Genomic DNA, 23,563 nt, shown 5'->3' on the forward strand with positions numbered 1-23,563 from the left:
CGGACCCCAAGCAAATAAAGTATTTTATACTATAAAGTGATTATAGCAATCACTCCCCTGCTAATATGCCAGTGAGGAACAGGAAAGCCTGGCATGCTGCAATCCATGGGGTTGCAAAGAGTCAGACATGACTTGGTGACTGAGCAACAATTCCTACTAATGGGCCAATTAACAAACCCAGTAGAGTTTGAAAGTTGAAGGTAGGGTTGTTGTTGTTCAGTCACTAAATAGTGTCCAACTCTTTGCAACCCCATGGACTGTAGCACACCAGGCCTGATCTTCACTATCTCCTGAAGTTTGCTCAAACTCATGTCCATTGAGTCTGTTATGTTATCCAAGTGTCTTATCTTCCGTTGACTTCTTCTCCAGCTCTCAATCTTTCCCAACATCAGGGTCTTTTCCAATGAGTCATCTCTCTGCATCAGGAAGCCAAAGTAGGGAGGGTAGATCAATTGCAATTTCCACTTAAGAAAAAAAAAAATTGCATATGTGCATAACATCTAAATATAGTTTTTAAGTATATATCTCTTAATATTTGATATTATTAAATCTAACATTTGAAAAAATATAATTCTCAGATCGTGGCATTGGTGGAATAATCTCTTAAATATTAGCTCAAATTAGCTTACAAAACTGACTTGAATATGGTATATCCTTTGTAGATGTTTCTTGGCTTTTTAAAACTATGGTTTGATTATTTAGAATATTCCTTTGGTTTTTAATGATTATTGAAAGCTATATTTTTATAGAACTGTTTTGAAATATTTATTCAGAAGTATTAAGATATTAATAAAATGCTTTGTCATGTCCTCTAATTTTTATTGTCTGCATAGTCTGCCCTTCTAGAAATTTTTTCTTTGATAATATATAATGTACTAATCTTTAATTTTGTGTGTGTTATTTTTTAACCTGGCAATTTGCCATCCTCCTCAACAATGGGTGATATCCCCTAAGTTTAGACACTTAAAAACACAGTATTAAAGAAAATATTTAGAGTTTCCATACAAACTGAAAAAAAAATTTCTGCACTGCTTGCAATTGTCTTTGACATGATTCATCTTTTTTTATGCTAATGAGAAATTTATATTTTCCTTTCTGTGTATTCTAGTGTGTTACTAATACTTTTATAACTGGCACATTGTAGATTTTATATATAATGAAAGCAGTAATCTTTTTTATTAATGTACTGTAAATATAATTAAGCAATTTTTTATTACACATATTTTTATGGTGATTGTCCAAGGAATATTACCTATTGCTATGAAGGAAAAAAATCATTAATTTCCTTTACTATCTCAAGATTTTATATATTTTTGGGAATTATATATATATTTATATATTTCTTGGAGAAGGGCCCATTATCTTCAACATACTCAATTCAGTTTTTTAAACTCGAGCAAAATTCTACCTATCCAACTATTTACCTATCTACCATGGAGAAGGAAATAGCAACCCACTCCAGTATTCTTGCCCAGGAAATACCATGGATACAGGATCCTGGCAGGGCTATAATCCATGGGCTCACAAAAGAGTTAGACATGACTTAGTAAGTAAAGAACACCTATCTACCTATCATTTACTTATCTGTTTTCTAAGTTAGGTGTATATATATATGTATTAGTTCTATATCATCTACTTTTTCATCTTAGGAATTTTGCTGTGTCTTCTCAACAAAATGAATTTAATTCATCTCTTTTGTTTTTATTTTCCTTGCAATAACTTCTCATTTCTTCCAATCCCTTTGCATTTTATATTTTTTAAGATTTATCATATACTTTTTTGTGCCTTCCTGTACTTAATGGAAACAATATAATCTTCTATACTGAATGAATAACATAATGTATTTAATTCATCCAGCATTCCTTAATCATTCATTTATTCAACAAAAATGTATTAAATATCTTATTTGTTTTGGACTATTATCTGTTCTGAAAATAAAACAATGAAAAGAAGAAATAAGTGCCCTTCTCAACTATATGACAAATAAATAGAAATGTAGGTCAGGTAGAGAAAACTTCTATAAGGAAAATTAGTAAAAAATGTAAAGCACAATTTTTGAAAATGCTTAAAATATTAGATTTTTATGGATACCTCTTTAAAGAAGTAACAACAGAGGAGAAACCTAAGAGAAGTAAGGAATTAACCCAAATGGATATCTGGAAAAACATTATTTTTTGTAGAAGGAACTGAATATACAGATGCTCTAAAGTAAAAATACTAGTGTGAAGAACAGCAAGGAATCCAGTGTTCTATAATATTTCTCAGGTGAAAGTATTATCCTGTTTTTGTCCTTTCATCCATTATTGGGCATTTTAGCTGTTTCTCATATTTTCAACATTGTGAACACATCTGCTATAAATATTTTTTCACATACTTTATGTTTTAAATGTAAGAGTTTCTTTTGAGCGTATTCTTAGGAATAAAAGTCTTAGACCAAAGGATAGCTGTATATTTAAATTTATATAACACAAATTGCCAAAGCAGTTTCATTATTTTACACTCTAACCAGAAATGTATATAAAATGTAATAGCTCCACATGTGCACAACACTTGAAATTGTCAGAATTTTAAGTCAGAAGTCTAAATATGAGTGAATTAATTTCTCATTTTCATCATGATTTGGCATTAACCTCAACTTATGAGAGTTTTTAGACATATATCCAATAAATTATAAGCAATAATTAGACATCATGATTAAGTCATTTTGATATTTAGCATAATCCCTGTCCAGTGTGATACAGGTGAAAAAATTAAGAATATGTGTTTGGTATCATTCCAATGCTTCCTGATTTTCTGCCCTTCTTATAAACTTAACTGCAATTGCCTATCACTATATTATCTTGGTATATTAATGTTAAGTTTAAGTATTTCTCTTTAAAATGTCTTATATTTTCTTGTTTATGTGCATAGCTTTCTGCCATTTAATATCTTTCTCTCTACATTATATATATTATATATACTTTATTTAAAATTTTACTAATAAATGCTTTATATTTTAGCTTCAGGTATGTTTTTCACACTTCCCTGCTATTAGTCACACATGCCAAGCATGTTGGAAGACATTATTATACTTTCCTTCAGAAAGCTTTTCCTCTTTAGTCCTGCAAATGGCTCTGGAAGGATCTTAAGGTATTCTTTTTCAGAAAGTAGGAAGTTCCCTGAATTGTAAAACAATGCCCTGCCATTCATCAGATCAGAATAAAAGGCAGAGGAAACAGTGGCTGCAAAGTTGACAAGGAACAATATTTCCCTGCGGGACGCACCATAACTGTAAAGTGTCACAATGATCTTTTTCTCTGAGAGAGACTACTGCTTTCTTTCTCACTGTGGAACACTGTTCTGTAAAATCCTAGACAACCAAAAACTTTGCTACTTGAAATTCTGTCAGTGAGAATGAACTACCTCCATACCTGGAGGATCTGAGTCCCTTTGGCACAGTCAAGCAGTTTTGATTTACAGCCAAGGTAAACCTCTGCTTTCTGGCCACAAGGGTACACATCAATCTCAGCTTAAAATCTTAAAGGAAACAGGACCCTCAGCCGATTTGCAGACCAGATATCATGCTGACCCCTTTCTCTGGATCAGGCTTTGCTTGAGTCCGTCCAAACACTGTTTCCTTTCAGTGACGACTATCCCTAGCCTCCCTGCAAATCCTACATGAGCTCTAGCTTTCTTTTCTTTGGGGCAAATGCTCAGAGGTATAACCTCGCTCATTGCAATGACTTAATAAACAAGAAGTGCATTCCTGATGGTTTAGGACAATGAGCAGGCTCCAAGAGAGGTGACTGTGACCATGAGTGACATCAACTGTGGATCTCAGTTTAGTGATAATGATTTAGGAAGTATCACTATGAACAAAATTAGTGGAAGTGATGGGCTACCAGCTGAGCTATTTCAAATCCTAAGAGATGATGCCATCAAAGTGCTGCACTCCATATGCCAGCAAATTTGGAAAACTTGGCAGTGGCCACAGGACTGGAAAAGATCAGTTTTAATTCCAATACCAAAGAAAGGCAACACCACACAATGTTGAAATTACCCCACAATTGCACTCATCTCACAAGCTAGCAAAGTAATTCTCAAAATTCTCCAAACCAGGCTTCACAGTACATGAACCGTGAACTTCCAGATATTCAAGCTGGATTTAGAAAAGGTGGAGGAAACAAAGATCTAATTGCCAACATCCGCTGGATCATAGAAAAAACAAGAGAGTTCCAGAAAAAAAAAAATCTACTTTTGCTTTATTGACTATGCCAAAGTCTTTGACTGTGTGGACCACGACAAACTGTGGAAAATTCTTAAAAAGATGGAAATACCAGACCACCTGACTTGCCTCCTGAGAAATCTGTATGCTCAAGAAGCAACAGTTAAAACCAGACATGGAACAACAGACTGGTTCCAAATCGGGAAAGGAGTATGTCAAGGCTGCATGTTGTCACCCTGCTTATTTAACTTATATAGAGAGTATATCATGCGAAATGCTGGACTGGATGAAGCACAAGCTAGAATAAGATTGCCAGGAGAAATAACCTGTTATGCAGATGACATCACCCTTATGGCAGAAAGTGAAGAAGAACTAAAGAACCTCTTGATGAAAGTGAAAGAGGAGAGTGAAAAAGTTGGCTTAAAGCTCAACATTCAGAAAACTAAGATCATGGCATCTGGTCCCATCACTTCATGGCAAATAGATGTGGAAACAATAGAAACAGTGAGAAACTTTATTTTTTTGGGCTCCAAAATCACTGCAGATGGTGACTGCAGATGAAAAGACGTTTGCTCCTTGGAAGAAAAGCTATGACCAACCTAAACAGCATATTAAAAGCAGAGACATCACTTTGCCAGCAAAGGTCCTTCTAGTCAAAGCTGTGGTTTCTCCAGTGGTCATGTATGGATGTGAGAGTTGGACTATAAAGAAAGCTGAGCGCCGCAGAATTGATGCTTTTGAACTGTGATATTGGAGAAGATTCTTTAGAGTCACTTGGACTACACAGAGATCCAACCAGTCAATCCTAAAGGAAATCAGTCCTGGATATCCATTGGAAGGACTGATGCTGAAGCTGAAATTCAAATACTTTGCCCTCCTGAGGTGAAGAACTGATTCACTGGCAAAGACCCTGATACTAGGAAAGATTGAAGGTGGGAAGAGAAGGGGACGACAGAAGATTAGATTGTTGGATGGCATCACTGACTCAATGAACATAAGTTTGAGCAAGCTCCAGGAGTTGGTGATGGACAGGGATACCTGGTGTGCTGCTGTCCGTGGGGTCACAAAGTGCCAGATGTGACTGAGCAACTCAACTGAACTGACTGAATTATTAAAGTAATGTTTTTATTTAGTCAATTAGCATTAATGATTATTGTGTTTTCAGTCTTCCTATTTTCTTATTTATATTTAATGAGAGTTCAGTTTTGAATTTAAAAAAATCCAAAAAGCCAAAAAAAAAATATTTTATTACATCTGATGCTTAAGTGTTTTCCATTTCTTAAAAAGTTGAATATGTTGATTTTTAGAGATATCTGCTTTTATTATTTAACTTCAAGTTTTCTTTGGTAACTAAATTTCTTCCTGTTCTTCAATGTGTAAATCAGAGCCCAAGCACATCAAATTAGTCTCTGGCAAAGGTATTCAACTCAGGTACCTTAACCATATCAACTAAAAAGCTCCAAGAGTCATTGATATATATAGTATAGTCCATCAAATCTTCAATTTTTACATAATCCATTTTCTAAAAATAGATTTATTACAATCCAAGAGACTGAAATTTCGTCACAAGATTGCCCTGTCTTTAATGACATGATTTGTTATAGTCATTTTTTTCATCTCAAAAACCAGGGGAATTCCCTGGCAGTTCACAGGTTAGGACTCCCTGCTTCCACTGCAGAGGGCACAAGTTTGATCAATGGTCAGAGAAGTAAGATACTTACTGCACGCTATGTGGTGTGGCCAAAAGCAAAGAAGCAAACAAACAAAAAATAAGCAAAAAAACTCAGTGGCAGAAAAGGAGTATATGCTCAAAAAATTAATTAAATAAAATTATTATTTTAAAGCAAATGTGAATAAAGTTTGCATCAGAATATCATTTCTTGGGAAATTTTGTGTCTCTTTACATCTGTATGTATATGTGGCATGATGTGGTGATATGGTACCTAATTATGACATTGACATTAAGCATTTACTAAGTATACATAGCACATAACAAAAGAAGACACTTCTATTATTTTGTCATATTTTTCTAACATTTTAATAAGTATTTTTTAAAACTACTTTAATATGATATATAACATCTTGAATATGTTCAACATACTCTCCTCTATTTTTGTGATTGGTCTTTTCTAGGCACCAGAAATATTTCAAATTTTCAAATGACATTTCAGAACTCTACTCTTGTGAAAGAAGTACATTATATATAATCAATTATATATATTTATAATATTCAATATCATTTAACCTGATTACATGCATACTAAGGTCATATAAAATGCTTAAGAATAAGTTGTTTTATTAATATAAAACTTATGAATGAAACTATGAAGGGGGACATTTTAATTGTTGATTTAATAATATCTTTATTTATATATTCTTTCCTTTGTTGTAATGAACTCTGTGTATGTGTGTGTGTGTGTGTGTGTGTGTGTGTGTACTTTTTCTCCAAAACAAAACAAGTGAACATAGACAGTTGACAATGTCATTTCGGCAGTACACTAATCAAGGAAATGAGCTGTGTAGTTCTCCTAGCCTTTAGCCCTTGGAAACATGATGATTGTACCTGACTCTTCAGATCTGGGGATGGCAGTTTGCCTTGAAACATCAGTTTTTGGTGGACACAAGAAAGTTTATTGATTTTTAGTTATTTTCTGTTTGTTGCTATTTTAAGGATGATGGCTTCTAAGCTCCTTAAATGTCAGAGCTGAAATGAAGTGTTTCACTCAGTTTTCCTAAGATGTTTGTATAATTTTATGAAATTTTATCACATAGATTCATATAACTGAACTGCAGTTCAGTTTAAGAACTCTATCAGCAAAGGAACTTGCAACCTTATGGACTGTAGCCTGCCAGGCTCCTCTATACAAGAGGATTCTCCAGGCAAGAATACAGGAGTGGATTGCCATGCCCTCCCCCAAGGGATCTTCCTAACCCAGGTATTGAACCCAGGTCTCCCACATTGCAGGTGGATTCTTTACCATCTGAGCTATCAAGGAAGACTCCTACCACATAGATTCATATAACTGAATTAAAGTTCAATTTAAGAAGTCTACTGTAAGCAAAGGAATTTAGTTTGAAAGAAGATTAAAGACATGCCAATTAGTAGATAAGTTTTATGAAACACATTTAGTGATTTCTTTTGTAAAGTGTTAGTCACTCAGTTGTGTCCAACTCTGTGACCCTGTGGACTATAGCCCACCAGGCTCCTCTGTATATGGGATTCTCTAGGCAAGAATACTGGAGTGGGTTGCCATTTCCTTCTCCAAGGGATCTTTCTGACCCAGCAATTGAACCTGGGTCTCCCATATTTCAGGCATTCTTTACTGACTGAGCCACCATATGATTTTTATAAGTAAGTAAGTGAAAGTCACTCAGTCGTTTCCGACTCTTTGTGACCCATAGACTGTAGCTCACCAGGCTCCTCTGTCCATGGAATTCTCCAGGCAAGAATACCAGAGTGGGTTGCCATTGGTTGAGATTTTTTACAATTTCACTTTGAAATTCTTTTGTAAAGGTTGAAAGGAAAATGCTTACCTTGGGAATCTTGTGGTTGTGTTGCTCTAGTATTATAACTGGGGAAGAGAACATAAGTAAAATTTTTCACAATCGTTGTATCAATTAATTGAAACAACTGCATTTTAAGTACTCAGTTTATTTCAGTTCAGTCGCCCCGTAGTGTCTGACTCTTTGTGACCCCATGAGCTGCAACACGCCAGGCTTCCCTGTCCATCACCAACTCCCAGAGCCTACCCAAACTCATGTCCATTGAGTCGGTGATGCCATCCAAACATCTCATCCTCTGTCATCCCCTTCTCCTGCCCTCAATCTTTCCCAGCATCAGAGTCTTTTCAAATGAGTTAACTCTTCACATTTTAAGTGCCACACTCAAATATTTAAATACAGAAGCATAATGTTAACAACCATCGCAAAAACTAATGGTAAAATGTATTGACATGTCATAATTAGTTTGCTTCCTGTGCTTTTCTCTGTGATCATGCCTGTGAAATTTCATTAGATTAAGAGGAACTGCCTATGACATTTTCTTGTGATGAATTAGTATAAATCTAGAGATTTTATTTTGATAATATTAATCAACTGAACAGAAACTTAAACATTAAGAGTCCAGATGCATTTCATATAGAGTGTTGTATGTGAGTAGTAGCCATTTTAAAGTCCCTAAAATTGTAATTGTAATTACCATTTCTTTCTTTATTTATATTGTCCACCAGTATCTCTGTCTGTACACCTGTTTCTGCCTCTTTTCTGTGAATTCAAAAAGAAAAAGCACATTCAGGAATGAGATCGATAACTGTACTGAGAATTATCTCATTACATTTGACATTATGTATCTGGCAGATGGTTGGAAAATATAGTTTCTTATATTCTGCTATTTTTGTTTCCTTAGCATTAGAAATATTCAGAAATATAAAGGAAAAACATCATTTTTCTTTTAAAGGGCATGCTTTATGTTAATCTCTAACTCTCCTTGTGGAAGAGGCAATCTGAGAAGTAATTTTGTTAGAGAGAAGGAAGAAAGGATATAAACAGGTCACAGGTATTATGCAACCATCAACATCATAAATTATTTTGTATTATGCAATGATACACTGATTTCATATACAATTAAAGTGAAGTCACTCAGTCATGTCCAACTCTTTTTGACCCCATGGACTGTAGTCTACCAGGATCTCTGTCCATGGGATTTTAATTAAGACAAATCGTTTTGTCAAATAGTTTTACTATGAAAAGGATTGTCAAAGATTTTTATACTTACTTTCTGGGGAATCTAGGACATAAAATACATTTTCTATAGAGTGCTTTGGAATTTACATTTCTTGATGATTTGCCAATGATGTAACATGGTAAGTAGGTCATGGACTTTCATTAACTCACATTTAAATTTTTAACGCCATACTAATCTGGAGTCGCAAAGAGACAGACATGACTGAAGCAACTTAGCATGCATGTATGCAGTCTACTAGTGGTCTACATTTTGGTGGCTAAAAAGGATGAGCTTTAATAAGAAAAAAATCTCAAATAGGAAAGAAAGTATTGCATTAAATAACTTTTCTTTCCTCTCCTGGACAGTCTTTTTTTTTTTTTTCCAAAGCATTTGGGACTATGTTTATTTGCTGATTAAAAATATTGCTTAAAGTGAGGATCATAAAATTTAACTTAAACCTTCTCAGCATTTCACTTAAAATATAACTTTAAAATATTACACATTACATTTAAGTATTAAAAACTTAAAATACACACATGGACACACATACACACATTAACTTTGCTTTTTCAAAGTATTTTATGCCTGTTTTTTTATCATGTCTTTCCAAAATGCATTTTTTTCCTGGCAATACACTTTGAAATTCATATGAATATTTTGTAATTAAATATCAAGTACCACTAGCATAAACAAGTTTGGAATAAAACAAGTGATTTTTCATAAGTACACATCATTTTACAGGTACATGAATATTTGCTAGGTATTTATCGCTAATCACAAACATTTAGCATTAGCAGTCTGTTTTTAAAGGAGTTAGGAGTTTAATGATTAATCCACTGATTCTGTTCAAATTTTATTGGAATTTAAAGAGCACTTTTACTTTAATAAATAACATAGTGAGTGACTATCAGTTTATAGAATTTACTGGAAACATAAAAACCCCACATTACTAAATATGCAAAAAAGACATGTATATATTATACATATACAGTATATAGCAAACTGTTATCTGCAGAGATAAGACAAGCTCTGCAACTCAAGAAAATCAGAAGAGCCCTGAGACAAGAGAGAATGTTACCAATATGTATCAAACTAAGGTAATACCAAAGAATGTTCAAACTACTGAACTATTGCATTCATTTCACACGCTAGCAAAGTAATGCTCAAAATTCCCTAAACCAGGCTTCAACAGTATGTGAACTGTGAACTTCCAGATGTTCAAGCTGGATTAGAAAAGGCAGAGGAACCAGAGATCAAATTGCCAACATCCGTTGGATCACTGAAAAAGCAACATCTCATCCTCTGTTGCCTCCTTCTCCTTTTGCCCACAATCTTTCCCAGCATCAGGGTCTTTTCCAATGAGTTAGCTCTTTGCATCAAGTGGCCAAAGTATTGGAGCTTCAGCTTCAGCATCAGTCCTTCCAACGAATACTCAGGGTGGATTTCCTTTAGGATTGACTGGTTCGATCTCCTTGCTGTCCATGAGGCTCTCAAGAGTTTTCTCTAGCACCAAAGTTCAAAAGCATCAATTCTTTGGTGCTCATCCTTCTTAAAGGTCCAACTCTCACATCCATACATGACTACTGGAAAAGCATAGCTTTGACTATACGAAACTTTGTCAGCAAAATGATGACTCTGCTTTTTAATACACTCTCTACATCTGCCATAGCTTTTCTTGGTTCCCTTTTATTTGAGCTATTCACACAATATCTTTGGTGAAATGTTTTGTTTTATTCACAATTTTATGTACACTTTGTATTTCAATAGTCTTTTTAAGAAATACCATAAACCAATGTTAAAGTGTTAATCATTCAGTTGTGTCTGACTCTTTGTGACCCCATGGACAGGATGAAATATATCACATAAAATTCTACGACTTTATTCTTTATTTTTTAATATTAAAATATCTATGTTCTTCAAAGTTTTTAAAAGCAATTCTTCTATTCTCATAAAAGATGAAGAATTTGTATTACTTTGACCAGTATGGTACCCCTAATGAACTGCATGGGCATGGCCACTCCAGTGCCTTATGATAAAAAAATTGGTTATGCATATTAAAAAGTTTGTAAATATTCACCTACCTTGCCAACTTTTTGGTCATAATTAAACTTAATATGTTTTGCATTCATGAAAATGCAGCAATTCAGAGAATACATAATAAAACAAGTGAAGTATTTATGGAAGAATTGAATTTTCAGTGAGGAAAATTTCAGTGTTAAGAGTTTTCAATGTTCCTTTTCCATGATGTTCTTTATAAATGTTAATGATATAAACCCTTAAAGAAGGGCAGTCAAAATGCCATTGAATACTACTTATTCCCATTCCATCTGAATGCAAACTAGATCTACCCAGACTGTTTTCTACAGATTAATTGTAATAAAGTTGTCATTCTAAGCAAATAAAAATGGAAGGCACTCAGTTAAATTTGAATTTCAGATATTCAGCTAGTATTTTTTGTTTTAGTAGAAACATACTCATGCAATATTTGGGGCATACTCAGATAATATGTATTTGCTATATTGAAGCTCAAATCTAATTAGGCTTTTTGTATTTTATCTGGCAACCCTAAGTGAAAGCCTCTAGATCAAATTTGTTCAGATAGTGTCATAGATTTAGAATAATAATGCATTTAAACTTACTTTAAAGATGGAAGCCATTTTATTAAAGTGATCCTCAAATGATACCAGTCGTTTTAGTAAGACCAATAGTAGTATACTTTCATTCTCAAAAGTGCCTTGAGTTGAAAGTGTTATAAATTTTATGTGCTTTGAAAAGAGATAAGCCTATCTTGGGTTTCTACTATTCTTTGAAATATTCTTGTTTCTACTTTAATCACTAGAAACACAGACATGAATAATAACAGATATAAGAAGCTCACCATGCTTTCCAGGTTATATTTATGCAAAATAAAAGTCTATAATATAAAACCAGCAACTTTATTTTCAGTAAAAGCTGTCTCTGTTACCTGAGAAAAGAAAGACGAAAATACAGGTGCTGTGACAGCAAGATAATCATTGTAGTGTTATTAACCAAATCAATTCAAAAGTCCTATGTACTTCCCAGCCAATAAAAAGGAATCCACATTTATTTTTCTGAAAGTTGTACTCATGAAAATGAGATATTAAAAAAAAAAAATGAGATACTAGTAAAAGGGACAAATAAAACTATTAATTGCCCCAGCAAAATGGAATGATTGCCTGGGCTTTTATAGTTGAACTTCAAGGACTTTTTGGTCTTTATTTTGTTTTCCCCTCTCTGAGCACCTCATTAGCCTGTATGCACTGTGTTCATGCAAATATACTTGATTCTATATCTGATTTGACTGCCTCAATTATCAGGTCTTAGCTCCCCAACCAGACTTACTAGCTTCTTTTCTTATTGTTGGATTAAATTTGCTAAATGAGACAAAAAACAGCTGATGGCCAAAAGAGAGAAAGAAAAGAGAGGAGTGGGGAAGAAGGGGAAGGGAGCAAGAGAGAGAAAGGGAGAGACAGAGATAGGGAGAAAAAATTCCTTAAATTGATCCTTGTTAAACATACTCTCACCCCAGAGATGGGGATGCAATCCAATCCAGTATCCTTGCCTGGAGAATCCCACGGAAAGATAATCCCACGGATAGAGGAGCCTGGCAGGCTACAGTCCATGGGATTGTAGAGAGTCGAACACGACTGAGCGACTAACACACACACACACACACACACACACACACACACACGCGCGCGCGCGCGCGAGCAAGAGCATACTCTCAAGGAACTCTAGAGTCTTCTCCAGCACCACTCTCAGTTCAGTTCAGTCACTCAGTCATGTCCAACTTTTCGACCCCATGAATCGCAGCACGCTAGGGCTCCCTGTCCATCACAAACTCCCCGAGTTTACTCAAACTCAAGCCCATCGAGTCGGTGATGCCATCCAGCCATCTCATCCTCTGTCGTCCCCTTCTCCTCCTGCCCCCAATCCCTCCCAGCATCAGGGTCTTTTCCAATGAGTCAACTTTTCACATGAGATGGCTAAAGTATTGGAGTTTCAGCTTCAGCATCAGTCCTTCCAATGAACACCCAGGACATATCTCCTTTAGGATGGACTGGTTGAATCTCTTTGCAGTCCAAGGGACTCCCAAGAGTCTTCTCCAACACCATAGCTCAAAAACATGAATTTTTCAGCTCTCAGCTTTCTTCAAAGTCCAAGTCTCACATCCATACATGACCACTGGAAAAACCATAGCCTTGATTAGTGGACCTTTGTTGGCAAAGTAATGTCTCTGCTTTTTAAAATGCTATCTAGGTTGGTCATAACCTTCCTTCCAAGGAGTAAGCATCTTTTAATTTCATGGCTGCAATCACCATCTGCAGTGATTTTGCAGCCCCCCCAAAATAAAGTCTGACACTGTTTCCACTGTTTCCCCATCTATTTCCCATGAGGTGATGGGACCAGATGCCATGATCTTAGTTTTCTGAATGTTAAGCTTTAAGCCAACTTTTTCACTCTCCTCTTTCATTTTCATCAAGAGGCTCTTTAGTTCCTCTTCACTCTCTGCCATAAGGGTGGTGTCATCTGCATATCTGAGGTTATTGATATTTCACCTGGCAATCTTGATTCCAGCTTGAGCTTCTTCCAGCCTAGTGTTTCTCATGATGTACTCTGCATAGAAGTTAAATAAGCAGGGTGACAATATACAGCCTGGACGTACTCCTTTTCCTATTGGGAACCAGTCTGTTGGTCCATGTCCAGTTCTAACTGTTGCTTCCTGACCTGCAAACAGGTTTCTCAAGAGGCAGGTAGGTGGTCTGGTATTCCCATCTCTTTCAGAATTTTCCACAGTTTATTGTGATCCCCACAATTGAAGGCTTTGGCGTAGTCAATAAAGCAGAAATAGATGTTTTTTCTGGAACTCTCTTCCTTTTTCGATGATCCAGCAGATAATGGCAATTTGATCTCTGGTTCCTCTGCCTTTTCTAACACCAGCTTGAACATCTGTAAGTTCTCGGTTCACGTATCACTGAAGCCTGGCTTGGAGAATTTTGAGCATTACTTTACCAACGTGTGAGATGAGTGCAATTTTGTGGTAGTTTGAGCATTGTTTAGGATTGTCGTTCTTAGGGATTGGAATGAAAACTGACCTTTTCCAGTCCTGTGGCCACTGCTGAGTTTTCCAAATTTGCTGGCATATTGCGTGCAGCACTTTCACAGCATCATCTTTCAGGATTTGAAATAGCTCAACTGGAATTCCATCACATCCACTAGCTTTGTTCATAGTGATGCTTTCTAAGGCCCACTTGACTTCCCATTCCACGATGTCTGGCTGTAGGTGAGTGATCACACCATTGTGATTATCTGGGTCATGAAGATCTTTTTTGTATAGTTCTTCTGTGTTCTTGCCACCTCTTCTTAATATCTTCTGCTTCTGTTAGGCCCTTACCACTTCTGTCCTTTATTGAGCCCATTTTTGCATGAAATGTTCTCTTGGCATCTCTAATTTTCTTGAAGAGATCTCTAGTCTTTCCCATTCTGTTGTTTTCCTCTATTTCTTTGCATTGATCTTTGAGGAAGGCTTTCTTATCTCTCCTGGCTACTCTTTGGAACTCTGTATTCAAAGGGGAATATCTTTCCTTTTCTCCTTTACTTTTTACTTCTCTTCTTTTCAGAGCTATTTGTAAGGCCTCCTCAGACAACCATTTTGCCTTTTTGCATTTCTTTTTCTTGGGGATGGTCTTGATTCCTGTCTCTTGTACAATGTCTCGAACCTCCATCCATAGTTCAACAGGCTCTCTGTCTATCAGATCTAGTCCCTTAAATCTATTTCTCACTTCCACTGTATAGTCATAAGGGATTTGATTTAGGTCATACCTGAATGGTCTAGAGGTTTTCCCTACTTTCTTCAATTTCAGTCTGAATTTGGCAATAAGGAGTTCATGATCTGAGCCACAGTCAGCTCCCAATCTTGGTTTTGCTGACTCTATAGAGCTTCTCCATCTTTGGCTGCAAAGAATATAATCAGTCTTATTTTGGTGTTGACCATCTGGTCATGTCCATGTGTAGAGTCTTCTCTTGTGTTGTTGGAAGCGGGTGTTTGCTATGATCAGTGTGTTCTCTTGGCAAAACTCTATTAGCCTTTGCCCTACTTCATTTTGTACTCCAAGGCCAAATTTGCCTGTTACTCCAGGTGTTTCTTGACTTCCTACTTTTGCATTCCAGTCCCCTACAATGAAAAGGACATCTTTTTTTGGGTGTTAGTTCTAACAGGTCTTGTAGGCCTTCATAGAACCGTTCAACTTCAGCTTCTTCAGCATTACTGGTTGGGACATAGGCTTGGATTACCGTGATATTTAATGGTTTGCCTTGGAAGCGAACAGAGATCATCTGTCGTTTTTGAGATTGCATCCACGTACTGCATTTCGGACTCTTTTGTTGACTATGATGGCTACTCCGTTTCTTGTAAGGGATTGCTGCCCAGAGTAGTAGATATAATGGTCATGTGAGTTAAATTCACCCATTCCAGTCCATTTTAGTTCACTGATTCCTAGAATGTCGACATTCACTCTTGCCATCTCCTGTTTGACCACTTCCAATTTGCCTTGATTCATGGACCTAACATTCCAGGTTCCTATGCAATGTTGCTCTTTATAGCATCAGACCTTGCTTCTATCACCAGTCCCATCCACAACTGGGTATTGTTTTTGCTTTGGCTCCATCCCTTCATTCTTTCTGGAGTTATTTCTCCACTAGCATATTGGGCACCTACCGACCTGGGTAGTTTCTCTTTCAGTATCCTTTCATTTTGCCTTCTCAGACTGTTCATGGGGTTCTCAAGGCAAGAATACTGAAGTGGGTTGCCATTCCCTTCTCCAGTGGACCACCTTCTGTCAGACCTCTCCACCATGACCCGCCCGTCTTGGGTGGCCCCACACGGCATGGCTTAGTTTCATTGAGTTAGAGCACCACAATTAGAAAGTATCAATTCTGTCACACCTGTATGTGACTACTGGAAAAAGCATAGCTTTGACTATCTGGATCTTTGCTGGCAAAGTGACATTTTTATTTTTCAGTATGCCATCTGGGTTTGTGGTAGTTTTCCTTCCAGGGAGCAGTGAAAGTGAAAGTCGTGTCCGACTTTTTGTGACCCCATGGACTATACAGTCCATGGGAGCAAGCATCTTTCAATATCAGGGCTGCAGTTACTATCCACAGTGATTTTGGAGCCCAAGAAAATAAAGTTTGTCACTGTTTCCACTTTTCCCCCTTCCATTTGCCATGAACTGATGGGACCAGATACCATGATCTTAGTTTTTTGAATGCTGAGTTTTATCCAGCTTTTCACATTTCTCTTTCACCCTCATCAAGAAGCTCTTTTGTTCCTCTTCACTTCTTGCCATTAAAGTGGTGTCATCTGCATATCTGAGGTTGTTGATATTTCTCCTGGCACTCTTGATTCCAGCCTGTGATTCATACAGTTCAACACTTTAAGCAGAGTGACAATATACAGCCTTGTACTCCTTTGCCAGTTTTGAAAGGAGTACATATTTCCCAGTCTCTTGTTCCATATCCAGTTCTAACTGTTTATTTCTTGACCTTCATATAGGTTTCTTAGGAGACAGGTAAAGTGGCCTAGTAGTCCCATCTTTTTAAGAATTTTCCAAAGTTTGTTGTGACCAACACAGTCAAAGGTTTTTGTATAGTCAATGAGGCAGAAATAGATGTTTTTATGGAACTCCCTTGCTTTCTCCATGATCCAGTGAATATTGGCAATTTTACCTCTGTTTCCTCTGCCTCTTTGAAACCCAGTTTGTAAATCTGAAAGCTCTTGGTTCACATACTGCTGAACAAATGCCCTAAATTGATCCCTATTATAGGTACTTTCTTCCCACCTACAACATTCTCTGTGATAGTAACTATATATAGACAATATATAGTTACCCTTGTCTCATTCTTTTTCTTCCTCTGCCTGAACTTTTTTCTTCTGAACTTTTCCATCAAATATAAACTCAACCTAATATCTTTAGTCCAAAAACAAGTCCCTGTCTTCCACATCATTTCCAGGCTTTGCCCCACTTAATTATTGCTAAACTTTTCCCTCTATACAATATTCATTCTTAACTCTAGATCTCTCAGTAACTGTGATCATAAGTGGATATTAAAAGGAGGGGAAAATATGATTATTCATTATTCTAGTAACTTAAGGATTCATAGTGTTTTCTCTGCTTTTAAATATTAACCTCTTATTCACATAATCTCCCCCTTCAATCTTGAAAAGAATCACTTTCATTTGTCTTAACTGTGAGGACAAGATTTAGAATATCCGGACAGAAGATAAGAAATCCTCATGTAAAATCACACTATTTTAATGTGGGAAAATATGAATTAGAATAAGTTTAAAATCATTCAGACATTGCACTAGAGTTTTTTACATTCTAATATTGTAAGGCGATATTTATAAATTAAATATTTTACAAATGTAAAAAAGCATGATACTTAAAGCTATGGAAATTTTCAAGATCGCTGGATTAGAGGGCAGAAAATGAAGATAAATTTGGTATTAGGTATACAGTCAATTATTTATTTAGGGAAATAAATCACTGCTAAATTCAATCCAAGGGATTTACTTAACATGCCTATAAAAAAAAAAAAAAAGTCACTGAAAGCAATACTCCAAATGAGCTCTAAAAAGAGAAAGTTCTGTTCATAACTTATTTTACCAGAATAATACATCTATGTTAAAATTGCTAAATATTGCTAAATATAACTAGATGAGTAAATATAAATGATCATGTAGGCTTCAGTTCAAATCAACTGAAGTGCATTTCATCTTATCTTATAGGAACAGTTTTCAATGACAAAATTTCATATATAAACATGAAAACAATTAGTTATCTGGAGGTTAAATTAAACCCATGTTATTTGGTCTGTGAATGACCAACTACTAATGGGGAGAATTCAGCTCTTTCTTACTATCTACATTATTAAATCCACTCCACCTAAACAAAGCATTTTACTGCCTAAGTTATCTTTCTTGTAAGTTTAAATAATTTCTTGTCACTTACCTTTAACAAAGTGGCCAAAGTTTGAGCTGCCAGTGTTGCAATGAATATTAACATTTCAGTAAACATAGGATATGTGTTTTCAGATTTAATAAAAACAGCCCTTTCCCTAGTAAAGAATCTGCCTGCAGTACAGGAGACCCGGGCTCGATCTCTGGGTTGGGAAGATCCCTTGGAGAAGGAAATGGCAACCCACTCCAGTATTCTTGCCTGGAGAATCCCATGGACAGAGGAGCCTGGTGAGCTACAGTCCATGGAGTTGAAAAGAGTTGGATACAATTGAGTAACGAGCACACAAAAACATCCCCTGGGTGCTGCAAAACCTCTTTTAGATAGTCAAGAAAACTACGTATTGACTAAACTATGCAAAATAACAAAGTAATTTAATTGAACATATAAGATCCTAAAATTGTATCAATTATTTTTGAATCTTCAATTTTTTCAAACAGTTAATCTTTTATTTTCTAGATATGAAATGTGTGTCATTCAGGCAGTGATGATAATTGAAAAAAAAATCAAATAACCTATAAACCCATATGATGCATATATTAATATAAAATGACTTGACTTTTTTTAACTTGCATTATGTTATTCATAAGGGTGTATAAAATGAAATTAATTATATTCAATATCAGTTTGATAATATAATCTCAGATTTATCGACTATTTCTTTCAGATAGAAAATTGAGACATGTTTTTACTGAATGTTTTACTTCTGAATATATTGTTATTACCCTTCTCTTTTTTATTTTCAAATGACTTCGGGAGCTTTATAACCACGGTTGAAAAACAGAGAGAAAAAAGAAAAATAATAATGTTTTACCTTCTCCTTATCTTTTCTTCTTTTCTTATATGTGATGCCTTATATATCCTTTCAGAAACAAGATGAAATTTTTATTTAAAACATGTAAACAATAAAATAAGGTAAAAACACTGTATAAATAAATAGTAGTATAATTTTTTTACATATAGTAATGTTAGTAATTAATAAGAATTGATGAAAGATTTCCTTTTCAAAATCTTTTTACTAATGTAGGCAAAATTTTGATTTTGCATTTTTTTATCTTGCACAGAAAGACATATTGATATTTGATTTGTAGCATTTATAAATTAATAAAAAATTAATTCTTATGTAAAAATAGAGCTATTTTTGTTATTGTGTACTGAGATACAGCTGTCTCAAGTTTTGACTCTTTTTCTCTTGTCCCATAGTTCATTTAATTCTTATAGTTCTCTTGCACTCTTTCCCTCTCTCTCTGTCTCTGGTGCACACACACATACACACAGAAGTATTTAACAACTGAATGAATGGTAAATGTTGAAAAAACATGGTGAATGAATAAGAAAGATAATGAAACATAAATATGATGAGCATGAGAAAGAATAAAGTGATGGGTGGGGACCATGTCATAATCTAAAATCAGAAGGAAATTCCAGATTATCTGAGAAATTAATTTCTACATTGATGGCATTAAAAAAAAAGTGAATCTGAATGGAGAGAGGTAAAAAAATGGTTTTTTTAAAAAGAAGACAAACAGAATGAAAAAAGACTTCTAATAATGACTGAAAGTGAAAGTGTTAGTTGCTCTGTCTTGGGAGACTCTTTGAGATCCCAGGACCCTTGGACTGTAGCCCACCAGGCTCCTCTGTCCTTGGAATTCTCCAGATAAGAATACTGGTGTGGCTTGCCATTCCCTTCTCCAGGAGATCTTCCTGATTCAGGAATCAAACCTAGGTCTCCAGCATTGCAGGCAGATTCTTTACCACCTGAGTACCAGGAAAACCCCAAAATGGTTGTTGATGATGAAAACCCTGGTGTGGTTGCTGAATGGAGAGAGGCTAAGAGAGGAAAGAGAGGATGCTGAGAAATCAATAGCAAGCAGATTATGCCGGGGTATTGCATCATGTAAGGATTTCCATTTCTAGTTTGAGAATACTTGAAAGATATTTTCAGGTTATAAACATGGGGAGACATACATATTTAGCTGCACTGTGGAAAAATGGCTGACAAGAAGCAGCAGAGGCAACAGGGGCTGGATGGGCTAGCCTTGCAATAGATTGCTAGAATTGTACCTTCATTCATTCTGTTATGTAGCAACTATTTATCACACACAAAGTGAACCTAAGACTGTTTAGACCTCATAATGGGTTTACAGATTTTTGCTTTCTCATATCAGTTGTATTGCTTTGAGGCCAAAATGATACATTTGGTAGTTATCTATATTGAATAGTATGAAATCCATAAGGTTTTTTTATTCTCCCTACTGACAGAAGATAAACATTACCAGTAAAGGGTCCATATTAAATGTTTTACATTAGAAAATTACAAAAGGATTTGGAAAATAGGTGGCATTTTGTCATTTATGGTGCATTGAAATTTGACCAGTGCCAAGTAGCAAATAACTGCATGACAACTCTACTAAGTGTATAATGCTCACTTATTATATGCATGCATGCTAAGTCGCTTCAGTCAAGTCCGACTCTCTGCGACCCTATGGACAGCAGCCCACCAGGCTCCTCCATCCACAGGATTCTCCAGGCAAGAATACTAGTGGGAGTAATATATCTCTACCCTTTACAATGGAAGCCAAAAATATATTTCACAATAACATTATCTTATGTTACATTGGCAATGAGGTATAGCTGTTTTCTTCTTTATCACAAAATACCTCTCATATCTAAACAAAAATTACAGAACACTATTCTGAGAACAGATGTTGATGTGACAGTGAAGAGGAAAGTATTTGAAGGACCCTGGGGTGGGGGGGGAAGTGGAGTTGAAAAAGTAAAAGGTACAGGAGGGGGCTGGAATTATTATATTTAAAAAATGAAAATAAAAATGGTACAAAAATATATTTCTCCACCTGAAGGTGTGGAGCATCATTATATAGAGATTGCTTCATTATTAGTGTAGGAATGTGCGTGCTCAGTCATGTCCAACTCTTTGCAACCCCAAGGACTGTAACCTGCCAGGCTCTTCTTCCATAGGATTCTCCATACAAGAATACTGGAGTGGGTTGTCTTTTCCTTCTCGTGGGGATCTTTCTGATCCAGAAATAGAACCCATGTCTCTTGCATCTCCTGCATTGGCAGGTGGATTCTTTACCAACTGTGTCACATTATTAGTACAGGAATGCAATTTGGGTTTCCTTCCAAAGGTCTAAACTTTATTAGCTATATTTCTTAGGTATTTTAATAGTTTAGTTTCTCTTTACTATGCTTATTTTAAAGAGAAGAGGAAATGTGTCATTGCATGAGTTTCTCACTAATATAACAGTGAAAGTAGGTGGGTTGGATCTTTCAGGCAATTTCTCAGGGAGGCAAGGTCCTCCTGTTATGTGATTCTGTCACAGGAGTCCTTTGCTTCTAGTTCAAAGACTTCAAGGGACAGAGCACAGGGTAAGCAGGATCTGTAAGTCACCCAGATCCCTCTGTTCCCATTCTTTTGCCCAATCTCAATATATAGATCCTCTAAACAACAGGAGAGACTGGAGAATAAGTATTTCTGTGAGTTAAAGAGATAAACGAGAGTTTAACACTTAGCAGTGCGTCTTTCACTCAGTATTTAACAATATTCTATACATAAGACTTTCAGTTCAGTTCAGTTCAGTCACTCAGTCATATCCATGCCATCCAGCTATCTCATCCTCTGTCGTTCCCTTCTCCTACTGCCCCTAATCCTTCCCAGCATTAGGGTCTTTTCCAATGAGTCAACTCTTTGCATGAGGTGGCCAAAGTATTGGCATTTCAGCTTCAGCATCAGTCCTACCAATGAACACTCAGGACTGATCTCCTTTGGGATGGACTGGTTGAATCTCCTTGCAGTCCAAGGGACTCTCAAGAGTCTTCGACACCACAGTTCAAAGGCATCAATTCTTTGGCGCTCAGCTTTCTTCACAGTCCAACTCTCACATCCATACATGACTACTGGAAAAGCCATAGCCTTGATTAGACGGACCTTTGTTGGCAAAGTAATGTCTCTGCTTTTAAATATGCTATCCAGGTTGGTCATAACTTTCCTTCCAAAGAGTAAGTGTCTTTTAATTTCATGACTGCAATCACCATCTGCAGTGATTTTGGAGCCCAAAAAAATAAAGTCTGACACTGTTTCCACTGTTTCCCCATTTATTTGCCTTGAAGTGATGGAACCAGATGCCATGATCTTAGTTTTCTGAATGTTGAGCCTTAAGCCAACTTTTCCACTCTCCTCCTTCACTTTCATCAAGAGGTTTTTAGTTCTTCTTCACTTTCTGCCATAAGGGTGGTGTCATCTGCATATCTGAGGTTATTGATATTTCTCCCGGCAATCTTGATTCCAGCTTGTGCTTCATTCAGCCCAGCATTTCTCATGACATTCTCTGCATATACATTAAATAAGCAGGGTGACAATATACAGCCTTGACACACTCCTTTTCCTATTCGGAAGCAGTTTGTTGTTCCATGTCCAGTTCTAACTGTTGCTTCTTGACCTGCATACAGGTTTCTCAAGAGACAGGTCAGATGGTCTGGCATTCCCATCTCTTTCAGAATTTTCCATTTTATTGTGATCCACACAGTCAAAGGCTTTGGCATAGTCAATAAAGCAGACATAGATGTTTTTCTGGAACTCTGTTGCGTTTTTGATGATCCAGTGGATGTTGGCAATTTGATCTCTGGTTCCTCTGACTTTTCTGAAACAGCTTGAACATCTGGACGTTCACGGTTCATGTATTGCTGAAGCCTGTCTTGGAGAATTTTGAGCATTACTTTACAAGCGTGTGAGATGAGTGCAATTGTGCAGTAGTTCGAGCATTCTTTGGCATTGCCTTTCTTTGGGATTGGAATGAAAATTTTACCCAGATAATACTGTAAATTTGCTTACTGAAATATAAGTAGAGTTCACATCATGAAGGACCCCAGTGAAAACAATCTGATACCTTCATCTTCACAACATGTCCTGAGAGATCTTCTACTATATTCACTGTCTGGGCCTTCAGTGTGTGATGATATTCAGAACCTACATAACACTCCATAGCTCTAAATTCACTAGATCTCTTGAATCTTTTCATTTCGTCTATCATGGACAGTGTTGAAGATACTTCTTGAGAAAGTAGTAGATCCCATGTATCAGTTAGAAAAGGAAGAGAAGGAAAAAAAAAAAAAAACATTCAAATGCAGTGCAATTGGAGGCTATTTTCTGGTCACTAAGTGCAAAAACACAGAAAAGCAAAACCAGATGGCTGGAATTGCCACATATGAAGAATACACTGAGCTCTGAAGCAGCTTTACTTTAGACTTGATAGCTATTCAAGGTATCTAACACATCTTTCAGCATGAGAGATCACTAGAACATTATAAGTGTGTTTTGCGCACTCCCCCCCCCCCCACTTAAGTGTTTCTTATAATATCTCTGCTTGAATTTGTACATGCAGGCTTTCTCTCTCTCTTTTTTAATTTTTTATTATTATCTCTCTCAAGGCAGCATTCTGTCTGAACTGTTATTAAATTTCAAGAGGATAAGGGCCCTCATTCTGAAATGTGTAACTGAGAACAGAATCTATGAGGATTGCACTTTATCATTTGTGAAATATTAGGCAATGAGATTAGTCCCACCTTCTGGTTTAG

This window comes from Dama dama, chromosome 30 (assembly GCF_033118175.1).
Source record: "Dama dama isolate Ldn47 chromosome 30, ASM3311817v1, whole genome shotgun sequence".
In the NCBI taxonomy this organism is placed as follows: Eukaryota; Metazoa; Chordata; class Mammalia; order Artiodactyla; family Cervidae; genus Dama; species Dama dama.